The sequence below is a fragment of the Tachypleus tridentatus genome, chromosome 10, assembly GCF_004210375.1.
Source record: "Tachypleus tridentatus isolate NWPU-2018 chromosome 10, ASM421037v1, whole genome shotgun sequence".
In the NCBI taxonomy this organism is placed as follows: Eukaryota; Metazoa; Arthropoda; class Merostomata; order Xiphosura; family Limulidae; genus Tachypleus; species Tachypleus tridentatus.
The window spans coordinates 134,325,024-134,339,584 of NC_134834.1; the positions used below are offsets into that span (position 1 = coordinate 134,325,024).

The 14,561-nt window shown below is 32.3% G+C and overlaps 1 protein-coding gene across 16 annotated transcripts in view; it reads right to left on the bottom strand.

Moving 5' to 3' along the window:
* LOC143230363 (degenerin-like protein unc-105) overlaps positions 1–14,561 on the bottom strand; it is a 98,856-nt gene that overhangs the window by 34,395 nt on the left and 49,900 nt on the right. For 9 of the 16 annotated variants that reach the window (XM_076463811.1, XM_076463813.1, XM_076463823.1 and 6 more), the window contains 3 exons: positions 3,253–3,510; positions 2,899–2,977; positions 1,510–1,646 (listed from right to left, as the gene is read on the bottom strand). The exons of 3 other annotated variants lie outside the window; for them this stretch is intronic. The gene's annotated coding sequence lies outside the window, so the exon portion shown is untranslated. The remainder of the gene's footprint in view (positions 1–1,509; positions 1,647–2,898; positions 2,978–3,252; positions 3,511–14,561) is intronic. 4 more of the 16 variants (XM_076463817.1, XM_076463818.1, XM_076463816.1 and 1 more) reach the window with 1 other exon arrangement.

Sequence of the window (14,561 nt, forward strand, 5' to 3'; positions counted from 1 at the left end):
ATAAAATATGATTGATTACAAGACAAATGTGAAGAAAAACTATGTAATACAAATTAACACACGTCGTGGAATGTACGACAGAATTCATCATCAATGAAATAAAACAGAGGCATTGTGAAACAAGACCAAAACGTAAGATCGAATGATTTGTTCATTTGTTTTGAATTTCGCGCAAAGCTACACGAGAGCTATCTGCGATAGTTGTCCCTAATTTATGTAAGACTAGAGGGAAGACAGCTTTATCATCACCACTCATCGCCAACTCTTGGACAACTCTTTTACCAACGAATAGTGGGATTGATCACGGCTGAAAGGAAAAGTATGGTTGTAGTGACGAGGATTCGAAGCCCTTACCTTCAGATTACGAGTCGAGTGTCTTAACCAGTTGGCCATGCCGGGTCTCAATATCGGCTGAAATTACACGTTAAATAACGAAATTCCAGTTAAGCATTTAATTTTAAGAACATATAAGTCGTGTTTATATTCAAGTTGATACACGTTGTATTCTTATTTAAAACTAGAAAAGGCTGAAATACTTATTTAAAATTACATAACTTATGCGGAATTACCTGATGTAATTATCTAAATCCCATAGGTTGTGCAGAATTGCTTGAAGAAAATATTCAAACTATATATGTTATGCAGATTTCAATTAAGTAATTATTTAAATCCTTTTGGTTATGCAGACTCAAGCTCCATCACGTCTCTAAATAGACAACTTAAAATAAATGACTTAGTGCATGAGCGTATAAGCACACTTCCACAGTAAACAAATGTATCTTAAAACAACAGGATTATTTCGTGCATTTCTGCAAGCGCTAAATTTAATTATCTTCACGTGCCTCGTAGGAAGAATAATATCATCCTTGTTAACACAAATTTTTTAAACTTTAAATTTATAAGTTATATGTTTATACTAAATATTTATAAACTGGTATTTTTAGGCTGAGTAAATTTCAACATAAGAATTTTAAAGATTCATTTTTATTATTTTCAATAAATATGAAATTGCTAAAATTCTTCATAATGCATTCAGTATTACATATATATTATCAGATTTGTTTGTTGAGCTTTCATGTAAAAATATTTGAGGTTCATCTGTGTTACCTGCCCGTAATTTTAAAAGATGGAAGGCAGTGAGTAAACAGTACTTACCGTCAACTCTTGGGATACATAATGAATTTTATTGTCCTTTTCTAATATCCCGCAGCTGAAAGGGCTAGAGCCCTCGCTATCATACCATGCTAGGCCCCATATAATTTGGCTATGGTTACAAATATTATCACAAGTTGGTTACGAATTGTCTGAAGTTTCAGATATTATGTTAGTTTACTTGTACGTTTCAAACTACAATGTGTCTTTTACTTTATTGAAAAAACAAAATTTTTCCTTGAAAAAATAACTTTGCTATGTTCTATTTAACTGGCTGTATAATAAAAGCTAGTTAATTTGGTATTGATATTTTAGTAAATAACTTCACCATGAATGTTTTCAAGTCAGTAAACTTACTTCCAGTCGCATATTTCCTCCCTAACTGTATATGGTTCCACTTGGCAATTGTGAATTAACTCTCCATTTTGATGACCCAGCTACCAGAACAGATTCCCATGCTTACAGAGATTTTGCACGTGCCAGTCTTCAGCCCACTATTGCTCAGTAACATATAAATAATAAGTAAAACGTTTTATGATACAATTAAAAAAGACTGTTGAGAGTTTAGGTGTGTACTGATATGATAATACACAAGGAGTGATTCAGTCTTAACAGTTCTCACTAATACAATAACGTGTAAAGAATTACTCTGTCTTACAATTGTTACTGGTACAATAATGTGTAAGAAAGAGCTTAGAGTTACCTCTTTTTTTCTGGTACTATAAAGATTGGCTATGCAATACTGTTTCTACTAGTACGATACAGTATAAGAAATGACTTAGTATTACCTTAACGTATTGTATTAATGGTACTATAACGTGTAAAGAATGACTCAGCTTTTACTGGTACTATAATGTGTAAGGATGAATCAGCGTTAATATTCTTACTAGTAGAATAATGTTTAGGAAATGACCGAGTATTATTGTTTTTACTGGCAAGATAGTTGTGGTTTGTTATTAAGCACAAAGCTGCACAAAGGGCTCTCTGTGCTCTGCCAACCACAGGTACCAGTCACAGGATTTGTAACAGTAGAAGTCCGCAGACATACCACTATGCCACCGGGGGGTGGAGGCTACTGGTAGGATAATGTTTAGAAAAAACTTAGAATTACCTTTTTTTTACAGGTATGATAGCATCTATAGACTCAGCCTTACCATTTTTATTGTTTTAAGTAATGATTCAGAATTACTATACTTTTTTCGATAAAACTGAGGGAAAAATTGTTGCTTTTGCATTATTTTTAATACTCAGGTGCTTATGTAACATCATAAATATTTATATTTATTAAATAAGTATTGAAACATGTCTTAGTCCACTTAAAACTCGTATTACTTATGCCCTTGTATAAGAATAAACTCGCGAAAATTATATCTGCTGATTTTCATGTATTTTCTTTCTAAAAACGTAGTTTACATTACGTCCACGAGTTTGGATAACACGTTGAAGTTAATTATGTAGGCTGTGATTGGAAATTACCTTTGCTGTTATTAAACAACGTAGTTTTCAACCTTTAAAGAAAAACCGTAGATTTTATATTCTGCATAGAGGAAAAGAATAATCGATAAAAACTCGCATTCAGAAGTAAATAATAATAGATTATCCACACATGTTAGTACACAGCATATTTCAAATCAGCGATAATTTAGTTGATTCTCTTATTTAGGTTGAAGTAAGTATTTTATTTATGCTACCTTATACAACACAGGATTAGTAAAAAACCAGAACGTCTAAGGAAATATTTCTTACCTTGTGGAATAATTCTGTTCCATTAGAGACACAAGGTTCATTGGTTGTCATCATACTACAAAATGCACTTCGTCGCATTCTTTAAAATGTAATATAAAAAGATACATTAAAATATCGCTTTATATTTATGATGGAATTGACGGAATAAATTTAATGCTATGATAAATTTTGTTTACAACTGAAATTTTCTTAAAGTGCCAAGAAACTTGTTTCCAATTGTTTCCACTCACATAACTGGTACTTAATTCAAGGGGAAGTCCCAGATCTTCATCTAGTTACAGGTCAAGTTACAGGTACAAGATTTTAAATAACAAGCTATTATTTATCGGATGAAGGATGCTGAATTGAACTTACCTGTTATTGTTACACACGGTGATGGCGGGAAAAATCAGATTATCGTGAGCATTAACCCGCACATCTACAACAGTTTGGTACTCGAGATAGATGTCAACAAAACCCCAACTCTGATAAATAAAACCAACTACCGCTGATAATACAAAGATGAACCACAAGATTTTTCTTCCTTTTTCAAGAAAACCTGATTTCTGTGTTTGCTGAATTTCCTCCTTATTCATGTTCATTTCATTTACTTCTTGTTAACTTTAGAAGTGCCTGTTAATATACGAGTTTTTTTAACCCGCTGTACAAACTTTAAAAAGGTATTAAATTTTCTGTAGCGCTATACATACGAATGTTCTGACAACTTAATATGTTGAAAGTTCTTAAATAAACAAGTATTCCTGATATTGCTATGGTAACAGTACATACAAACTTAGAGGCGTGACTTTGTGGCATGGTTTCCTTTTATTAACCAATCTTTGAATAAATGTAACTGAAAAGAATTCGGTTATTGGCTTGAATATGAGTTTGTGCATGTGTGTGTGTGTGTATTTGCATTTAGAAGGAATAAAGATTATAACCATATTAATATTTTATGATATAACCTCTGAATACGAGTTAATGCAAATAAAATTTATTTATTAGAAACAATTAATTTACCATCATAATTTATTAGTACAATCAGTTTGAAATAGAAAATAGTCCTTGAAGACTTTGAGAATGTGTTAAAGAATTTAGATTTAAGAAACTTGGCTAATCGTTCAACGACTTTGTGTATTGGGGTCTCTTTGCGCTCAGTTTAAGGCCTTTTTTTCGATAAAATCATTAATAGTCGTTGTTATCATTGTCAATTTGCTTTTTTGTTGTGCGTTTTTGTTTTGCGCAAACTACACAAGTACTACATTCGAATAGCCTCTCTTACTTCGAAATGAAACACTGAAGAAAATGTATCTAGTCAACAGCATCTGTTACCAATTTTTAGACTATACTCTAATGAGTAAATAATTGGATTTAACGGTTATTATTAGAGTGTTTCAACAAGTTTGAAACGTGGAATAAGATTTTGCTGAAGAAGAACAGGAATTATCAATATCTAATTCAAAGTGTGACGCATTCACCTTTATGCCACTCCTGGTTCATTTGCTGATATTAACCTAAACGTAATGTCGTGTCACCAAATTTTTCAAAAAGTAGCACATTTTGTTTTATAATTCAAGATTTTACATTTAGTTCGGTTATACTTAAATGTTGATTTGTGAAAAAAAGGAAAAAGTGAGTCCTGTTTTTTTATGCGTTTGTTGAAACTTTCATGAAAAGAACAAGTGTTTAAGCCAAAAATATTAATTAATTATGCTTATATCTAACCAAGTTTGTATTCTACAGTATATGTTACAGTAACGGATGAGGACCTAAAGTCGTTCAAATGTGATATTTTCCTTGTTCGACCAACAGTTGCCAGAAGTATCATATTACATTGTAAAAGGAACTTAGTTTTGAAGTTTATAAAACTTTCATCATTGCTATGAAGAGGCTTTATTCAAAAAATTATGAATTTTTATCCAGCCTTTTTAGCAAAGTTTGTCTCGACAAATTTTGCACATTTTTCTTTTACATTTACTAACTATTAAATGTTTATTTGATAAACACTTAAACATTTAACCTATTGGATTATGCATGCATTCAGAAATTGTTTTTAAACATAAGATCAAGTTTTATTGTGCAAAGACTGAGATTTGTATTGGTACAAAAGTTCTGTCTTTATACTTTTGCTTTCAATTTATTCTGCTATACCTTAAAGTTTAAGTCCTTCCATGAGATCCACAAATTTAATTATGACTTGGAGAGAGTCTTTAACTAATTTATAAGATTAACCGTATTTTGTGTAAAATTCATGTAGATATTAAGTCCACCGTTCAGTTGGAAAAATTAACATTAACACCTTTTAGACACTTCATTAAAATAAGTAAAATTAAAACTAATATTTTTTACAAAGTTGTATTTTGTTACTACATTAATATTGTTTGACAAACATCCCGCTACTAAAAACGCAAAAGAAAAAGCTAGTAATTTAATCAAAAGATGTTCTAGTGAGATTTTCAAGACACATATGTCACTACATTACTCTGTAGAGATATAGATCAACAGCCGGCATGGCCAGGTGGTTAAGGCTCGTAATCTTTCAGCCATGGGGCGTTATAATGTGATGGTCAATCCCACTACTTGTTGGTAAAAGAGTAGGTCAAGAATTGGAGGTGGGTAGTGATGACTAGCTGCCTTCTTTCTAGTCTTACATTACTACATTAGGGACGGCTAGCGCAGATAGCCCTCGTGTAGCTTTGCGCGATATTCAAAAGCAAACAAACATGTATAGACAACAAACAAACTTGAATAGGTTATGTCATAAATTTAGCAATATAGAAGTCAGCAATATGTTTTTGTTATTATTATATTTATTCAACTATAGCATTTCTACAACGGACTGTATCGGAAATATTATGATGGAGTAATCAACTAGTTGAAAATTATGAAGAATGTTGATTTTATTGCAAAAATGTGATTGCTATATGTCCTTTTATGACGCAGTTTAAGCCAATCAAATTCCAAAACTAAAAATGAGGAATAAGATAATCGTTATAAATGCAAATAACTTGTAAATAATCAGTTCTATGAATTGCGCGAAAACATTTTAATAATTACATTTAATCGTGGCTAGTATACTTTACAAAAAATAAAATAATAATTTATTTTATTCAATTAAAAATCGTTATTTGCATTACAAAGATTTATTTATTCATTTTTAAGCACACTGATACACGATGAGCCATCTATGCTCTGCTTCACTACGGGTTTTGAAATCCGATTTTAGTATTATAAGCCCTCAGACTTTCTGCTGAGCCACCAAGAGAGCATTATTGGGTCAAATGACCCATTATTTCCCTTTCTTTGATAGAGAAATCACCTTTTATAACTGCATGAATCTAGAGTGCATTAAACGTCGAATTTATGGAGTTCCCATACGGATAGAATTTTATCCAAAACAAATTTAACTAAATTTTTGTCACTAGAAAAATTTTAAATCAGAATATGTCAAATTGTAATTACATTTTTCTATAAGTATTTTATAATGAATACAATGTATTGTAAATAATAAAACATTTAAAATATGAAATCGATTATTAACTAAATGCAGTCAATTTGAGTTTTCAAATATACATTTTCATTTACACATTAACTCCAGGGACTTAATCTTCCTACCAGATAGCATCATATTTATTAGTGTTTGCGGACCATCAAAGTACACCACCTTCCAATACTGGGACATGTTCTTTCATGCCATGCATATATTGTCAAAACAAATCATAACACCAGAGCTTTGTCGGATTGGTCACTTCATCTCAACAGCATTTTACCTTTTTTCCCTATAGATCATATACACTACTTAAAATGGATTTCTGTGTATTTGCTTTATATACTGGGCTCGACAGTAGAAAACCAGAGAGCACTTTAAGATGGCCAGTTTATCACCCGTCAAAGAGCTAAAAATTTCATTGGATTCCGGTCAGACATACGTACATAAAAGACGATTACAGAAGACTCAGACGACAGTGGGATAATTGTGGGACTTATCTAGGGATTATCTTTCAGCAATAAAAGTAAGAGAGGGGCAACCAAATGATTGTGATTATGTACGAACAAAATATGTTAGTACCAATGAAAAGTGAACTACAACCATGTTGATACTCTCGAATCTCATCAAAGAGAAAAGAGGACCAACGTTATCGGATGAAATCCCACCGAGATATCCACATAACATCTCAATTTATGTTCTTATAACGCTACTAGCTTAATAAAACCTACTTTCAGCAACCAAAATGAATACATTTAATAACAGTGCAGTGTCACTTCATGAAGCTCGTAGTTTCTGTGATCCTATTAAAATGACTAATCTCAACTTTTCTCTAGCATGACAAAAAAAATCAAGGTGAATAGGAATAGCTATGCAAATGAACACAAGTTTTGAGTTGTTATTTTGTTGAGCCTTAACTCTACCCAAAAGTCGGGATAACCTGATTGTGGGCACTATTCATTGAGCATATGATAGCGGCCCACTTCTATGACGAATAAGAATGGGGAAGTAAACGAAAGCAGGTTCATTTCTCATTCTTCATAAAATTGCATCTAATAGTGAGCCCTGCTTCTTAACATACTTTTGATAAAAACAACCAGTTTACAGTGGACATGTAAAGACCTAAGTCCAAGAAATGGAAGAAAGTAAATGTTCTAGCTTTAATGACATTTCAGAGGAATATTATTCATACTTATAAAATAGATTAATCAAAGCCAATACAGTGGATGTGCTTTTTGTTTGATAGGTGCTATAATACTGAATTTGCGAGAGGTGGAGAACGAGAATATTGATCTTGGAATTCGGGTAATAAGAAGTGGTAGTTGGAATTGAATTCTTTAGTATAAATTGTTTTCTAAACGTCACCTCAAACAAGCAGAAGCTCTTCAGTTGTTTTTTTTACGATCATATCATTAAGAGAACTTCACATCATCTAAGAGTATATCCAGAACAAAAAATATTTTAGCCTTAAGTTGCATTCAACCAGAAGAAGTGAAGTTGCTGTAAGGAGAGGCAGTAGAAGATAACTTCACAGTTCACAGCAACCATGAAGAAGCAGACAACCGCATGATATTTACACGCATTTCATACAAATGGCATATTCAGAGCAACAAACATAAATTGCAGAATCAGAGCCAAGTCATTCGATACTTATGTATTTGTTCTAGCTGTTCACTATTTTCAGAAGTTGATTCGCGCTGAAGGATTATGGATACATAATAAAACTATAACTCCCACCACTGATCGATTTTTCTATATTCTAGTGCGTGGTATATGTTAAGATATGTCAACAATAATTTACCAGATCCTGCCATTCGAACTGCCCATTCTTTAATTGGTTGCAATATAACATCTCACCTATTTGAAATAGGTAAGAAAACTGTTATAATGTTATTTAAAGAGAAAGAGCAGAATACTTTGGATATCTATCAAAACTAGCAAATAAAATAAAGGTAACAATTTCTAAGAAGATCGTTGCAAAACTGTATAACCAGCGTGAAAAGACCCCAAACATGGGATGAATAGTTTCAATGAACTGAGAATAAAGTTGTCATCTTAGAGAAATGTCAGCACAATAAAACTTCCACCACGTAAGGAAAGTTTTATTTAGCATGCTAAACGATTAGTGTGACAGACAAAGCTCTTGATGGCACCCCACACTGTCATGCACGGATCGTGGTTACAAGAAAGAGGATGGGAACTTCGCGACTATATTTTATACAAATTGTGATTTCAGAAGTCCTTAAGAATTTTATTTGCCCACCTAAAGAGAAACGTATCTGCAAGAATAGCTGTTTATGTGCCATTAGGAGAGCTCTTCATCTACAGAATTGTGTCCACGTTTTTAAAATGAGGATTGTAAACAAAAATCACACTAAATGAAATGAAACTAATCAGGATGGAATTGGTGTGCACTAAGACATCAAATACTGAACTGTTGTTTGTTTGTTTTTTACTTAAATATGTGTTTAAACAAGAACATAAAAATGTTTATTATAAAAACTTGTGTTTAAATTTGTGATTCAAAATTGTTGGTACATTTTTTTTACATTGAACATTTTGGATAAAACTTGGATATTGTGTATTTAATTAAATTACTGGAACACTGATGTCTTTCTAACAGCCTTGCTCATATCAGTGAGATATATAGTCTTACCAATAAATAACATTAACGGACCATAACTAGTTGCTGAAAGAAAAGATGGCATTTTGAATTCTGTAGTCAGGCCTAAGTAGATAAGCCTCCATAGCAGCTCACGACAACTTATGCATGTAGAAGGAAAAAATAGGTCAAAAACTAAACACATGGCCACTGGAAACTCCAAAACAAGTTTGTTTTTTCTTGAGGTAATGACCCTCAGGTTTAAAATCAGGTATGTTTATGACTCACGGGTGCAATAAATTCCTCCAAATTGGTTTTCACTGCTCGGTTATATTCTGTCAAACAAGTGTTGTTCAACAGCTGTCAGTGGATGCTGTTGACTGGCTACCTTATATCTAGTTTGTCAGTTCCAAATTAGGTGTGGCTAGTGCAGATAACCCTTGAATTTATAAGTGAATATACGGAAATGAACAGAAAAAGCAACATGACAAATTCTGAATAATATGCAAATTTTCTCTATGCTTAGTATTTTATTTGTAAAGTAAATTGTAAAGTTAGAATTACAGAAAACATTAAATAGAAAGGAAAATCTTAATGACAAAAACCAATTTGATCTAGTCATCAAAAGGAAATGAAATACATGAAAATAGGTTAATGATTCATAAGGATGTAATTGTCAAAGAAACATAGTTCATACATTTATAATCAATTAGAAAAAATATATAGCAAGAAACAAACGATATTTTCATTGAATTGTCAGTTTATAGGAACAGGTTACGTTTTATTGCAATTTCAACTCAAAGTAGAAATCTATATCGGATTTTATTTATTTTATATAACATCTGATTTTTGCTTTTATCATCTTTTGTTTCTGATCAACGTGAAGTGTTTACTGAAACTTGGGCATCAGAAGTGTCATAAATAGGAGAATCGATTTCTTTCCTAATGAATGGGACATATGAGCCAATCAAGGTATCCATTCTTACCCTGCCCTTCTGGCAATGCCAAGATGTGATATTTCAATTCTTCCGTATAAAGATGCATTCAGAAACTCGTATTTGGATATCCCAAAACTTTGTCTTAAATCCGTTATCTGTTACCTTTTTGATAGTAAGCTCTTATTAGCAGTAACTTTAATGCTGTTATAAACATGTACAAAAGCTCTTTTTAGCTTCCGAGGCTTCATGTACAATATTAAAAATCATTTCTCTATCAGCATACAAATCCACTAAGTGTTCAATTCATTCCGAGTCAGTTCCTATCTAAAGACAATGTTTTGTTTGGATCATTGTCTGAGTATAAAGACACTTGATATTATTCTTCTAGGATTGTCTTAGAAGGTTAAGAGGCAAATTAAGGACTCAAAGACCTCTAAATTCTATGCACGAAGGAAACATCTATACATTTTCTGTCCAGCTCCAATAAAACTTCTAGTTAGTAATATGGACTTTTGTTTGGTGAAACTTTCGAAATTTTTGTTTTAACTTAGATGACTTCAAACCTCAGTTTGAGTTTTATCAACCCACACATATGTCCCAATAAGAATTTTTGAATCTTGCTGATACCTTCTCGAGTTTACATTTTCGATAGTCCTTAAAAACAAGACAAATGTTTTCATGATATTTTAATAGTGTTTGTGTGTTATCACTCCCTTATCCCATGCCATCCGACCCAGCATGGCCAAGCGTGTTAAGGCGTGCGACTCGTAATCTGAGGGTCGCGGGTTCGCATCTCCGTCGCGCCAAACATGCTCGCCCTTTCAGCCGTTGGGGCGTTATAACGTTACGGTCAATCCCAGTATTCGTTGGTAAAAGAGTATCCCACGAGTTGGCGGTGGGTGGTGATGACTAGCTGCCTTCCCTCTAGTCTTACACTGCTAAATTATGGACGGCTAGCACAGATAGCCCTCGAGTAGCTTTGTGCGAAACAAACACATGCCATCCAATATGCTACTGGAGATCGTTGTTATCCGTATCTTTATTGGTGTACGATTACAGTTAGTTTTCTGTATATGTAATGTAAAATATGGCGAGACCTAGAAGTTAACATAACCAGAAAGTGAATATGAGGATACGTAGTTTACATCCCATTACCACAAAAGCGTTTTCTGTGGATGTCATTTGCAAATAAGTGTAAATTTACATTATTTGGTTAGACAAGAGTAGTTTAAGAGCTAACAACATTTCACCTTCGGGAAGTAATGACCAGGTAGATCTTGATAATTTTTGAATCAGCTGCTATTTCCATTTATTGAAATTTCTATGCACACAGCTAATCTGAAGCTTAGCTTATTCAAGTGACAGAATTAGATTTATCAGATGTATACTCTCGAAGCTAAATGTTCTCATTTAAATTTGACAAAAAGAAGTACTTCCATGTATAAAATCAGAACATTTACTCCATTATCTCTCCTGCTGTTCATTCTGACTTCTTCCATGATGTCTTTAGAATAGTGATCGTATTCCATCATTGTGACGAAGAAAGTCAGGAGCTAGTTTGTTTTGCCTCTCTGAAATTAACAAGGCAATTTTTCATCACTTGCTATCTTTTGGAACTGAATTTTGCCATTTTTGGACAACGGTTTATTAATAAACTTCATTGTGTGTGTGACTGATTATATTTATTCATGTAGTTTTTTCCGTATTGCCTTTTTTTAATAATTTGCCTTTTATATTAATGTTGTTGTGATTGATGTGTCAGGTTTATCTAAGAAGCGAGTGCTTTATAGAGTATTTGTGACTTGTTGATAATAAATTTCAACAATAAAGGGACAGCACACAATCCACTTGGTGTAAAATGATATATATTCAAAATATGTTAAAAGTATGTACAATAATTCATTACATTATTGTTTAGCATAGTTGTATCTAGAGCTTTACATAATTTTTCCTTTTTACTCTTACTTTTACTAATTTAAATTACTTCCTCTCTGTGCCTGCACACATTCATAACATACGACAGAAAATATAAAAAATACACAGCCCTCTAGTAACAACAATGTTAAACATAACGAGAAGAACTTTTAAGCTTTGAATTTATTTTTTGTTTTGGTTTTTTTTAACTTCGCGCAAAGCTACACTAGGGCTATACGCACTAGCCGTCTCTAATTTAGCAGTATAAGACTAGAAGGAAGGCAGCTAGTCATTACCACCCACTGCCAACTCTTGGGCAACTCTTTTACTAACAACAGTAACGTTATAACGCGCCCACGGCTGAAAATGGCAAGCATGTTTGGTGTGACAGGGATTCAAACCCGCGACCCTTGGATTACGAGTCCAAAGGCTTAGTCCATCAATTAAACTACATACATATACGTATGTAATTACGTAACGAAAGTTGTCATAATCTTTCTTTTAAAATAAATAGCTTTTAACAGTCTTTTATTAAAAACGAAATAATCAATAAACATTATATCATTAAATAAACTAAATAATAACTCTTAAAGTAAACAGTCTTGTTGGTCGAACATAGTGGCACACTTTAACTTGACATATTTCTACTTTTCAATAAAAGACTGTGTTTTTAAGTTAATGCAAAATTTTAATTAGCCTCTTTTCGCACTTTCCATTGTTCTATTTTTATTAGATATCAGGCAGATAGTCTTGGGGAGCAAAGGCATTTTTAAAGGATATTGGAAAATAGTATAGAAGATAAATTAAGAAATTGTAAGGGCTATCCAGAAATTGATTAATGTTTTGTTGGATGGCTTTTCCTTGTAATAGTTTGCTTAGTAATTGAAATATTGTATTCTGAGAGCGGTAGCTTTTATTGAACATTTCAAGTGAAATTTTAAGAGAGCATGAAGGGAGGCTGACACACTTTAAACTTGATGTCTACCACCCATCACCTGCTTTTTCTGTCATTGTTTGGAAAACAATAGTTTAAATCTTATCGACAGGACTTTTGGGGATGGTGTTCGAGGTGAGTAATGTAGTTAACTGTATGTTATCACCTTTAAGTTAACAACAAAAGCATCCTGAAACAACTTCCCGAACTCAGATCCGGAAAGATCCAGCAGAAGCTAAGCACTGTTCGTAGTTTTAAATTATAATGAGTTTTACGTTTTTCTCTGGGGAGGGAAGAGTTCTTTGCATATTGTATTTGGGGGGAAAATTACCTTAGTATCCTTGTGCCAATAAATTGCAAATAATTAAGTAATCAATTAATCTTCCATTTAATGAAAACGTTGGTTAGCTAGAAACGTTCGATAACAGTAAGCTAACTATTCAAAAGCAAATTGAAGGAAATGAGTTGTGCTTTATTTCTAGTAGTTTATGCTAAATTGGTAAAAAGTAGTCTTAGCTTTATCTGCCATCATTTAGAGATAAATTGCATGGCTAAGTTACCGTAATAAGTGGAAGTTAGTAAATGTTTTGTGAATATTTAGAATTATAGCGAAAGTGTTTATATCAAATAAATTATTATTTATATAATTAATGATTATGCTTTTATGCGTTATATATCACCCACTACATAGGGCCCTCTCTACACAATACAGCCGTTGTAATTTACCCTTCTTCAAACGCTCCTCTCGAAACGTACAGTTGCCAGTATTGAAGTTTCTTAAACATTGAGGATCCGTCATGTTTGACGCTATACATGTTTCACTCTAACTATTACCCCTGTGATGTTTTTCTTGCACGTTTTTATCTACATGTTGCACCTCAATACTTAACAGACATTATTTTTGTGACATGTTCTTCGCTATACAGTAGGTTTATAAACATTTTCTCATGTTGAAGAATTATATTACAAATTAGAAAATCTCAATTCTTCTGTAAATTCTGGATCGTGTTTCAAAAGTAAAACAGATGGTTACAGCTGCAGATTTTATGTAAGCAAGATAAAAAGCAACAAAGACATTACAGCCAATGAAAACAAAACTGGAATGGTCAAAGGGTGTACGAAACTAAATATAAACAAAAGTTTTGCCGTAATAGTACATTGTTCTGGCAGATTTTTTGGCATGGCATTCAATTTATGAATATGTTTTTATGCATAATAATTACAAAGTATTGAACAAAACTAAAAATGTTCAGTACTCACATTTATAAATTATTAATTTGGTGTATGTGTATTTTGTTGTTTGTGTTTTCTTATGAAACTTATATTACAGTAAAACATGTAATAAAACGTCTTTATGGTTACAAGTGTACCACTTGTAAATCTTACCTTGTTTGGATTCTCTTCTTTATTTTACAAACCTTAAATAAACCTACACATACATCCTCTAAAGTTCTACTATTGCGAATATATATTTAAGTGGTTATAAATTCAAGTATAAGGTTGCAAAATATTAAAAGGTTTTCTGCCAAACGGTTTCAAACTTTAATCACTCTATTTTACTTCTTCCTTATTCCTTTAATTTTACATAGCAGCCAGAAAACAACTACTAGTAAATTTATAAACATATTTTATATCCCAAAGTATGTACAATTATATGTCAATATTACTGTTGTTTAAAGATTTAGAAAAAGAAACAGAACAGCGCTCAAAGAAGAGAAATTTAAAATATCTGTTGATAAAAATCTGAAATCTAATATACCGGTTATTAAAACTTGTAAACTGAAAAAGTAGAAAAAATTAAGGTTTATA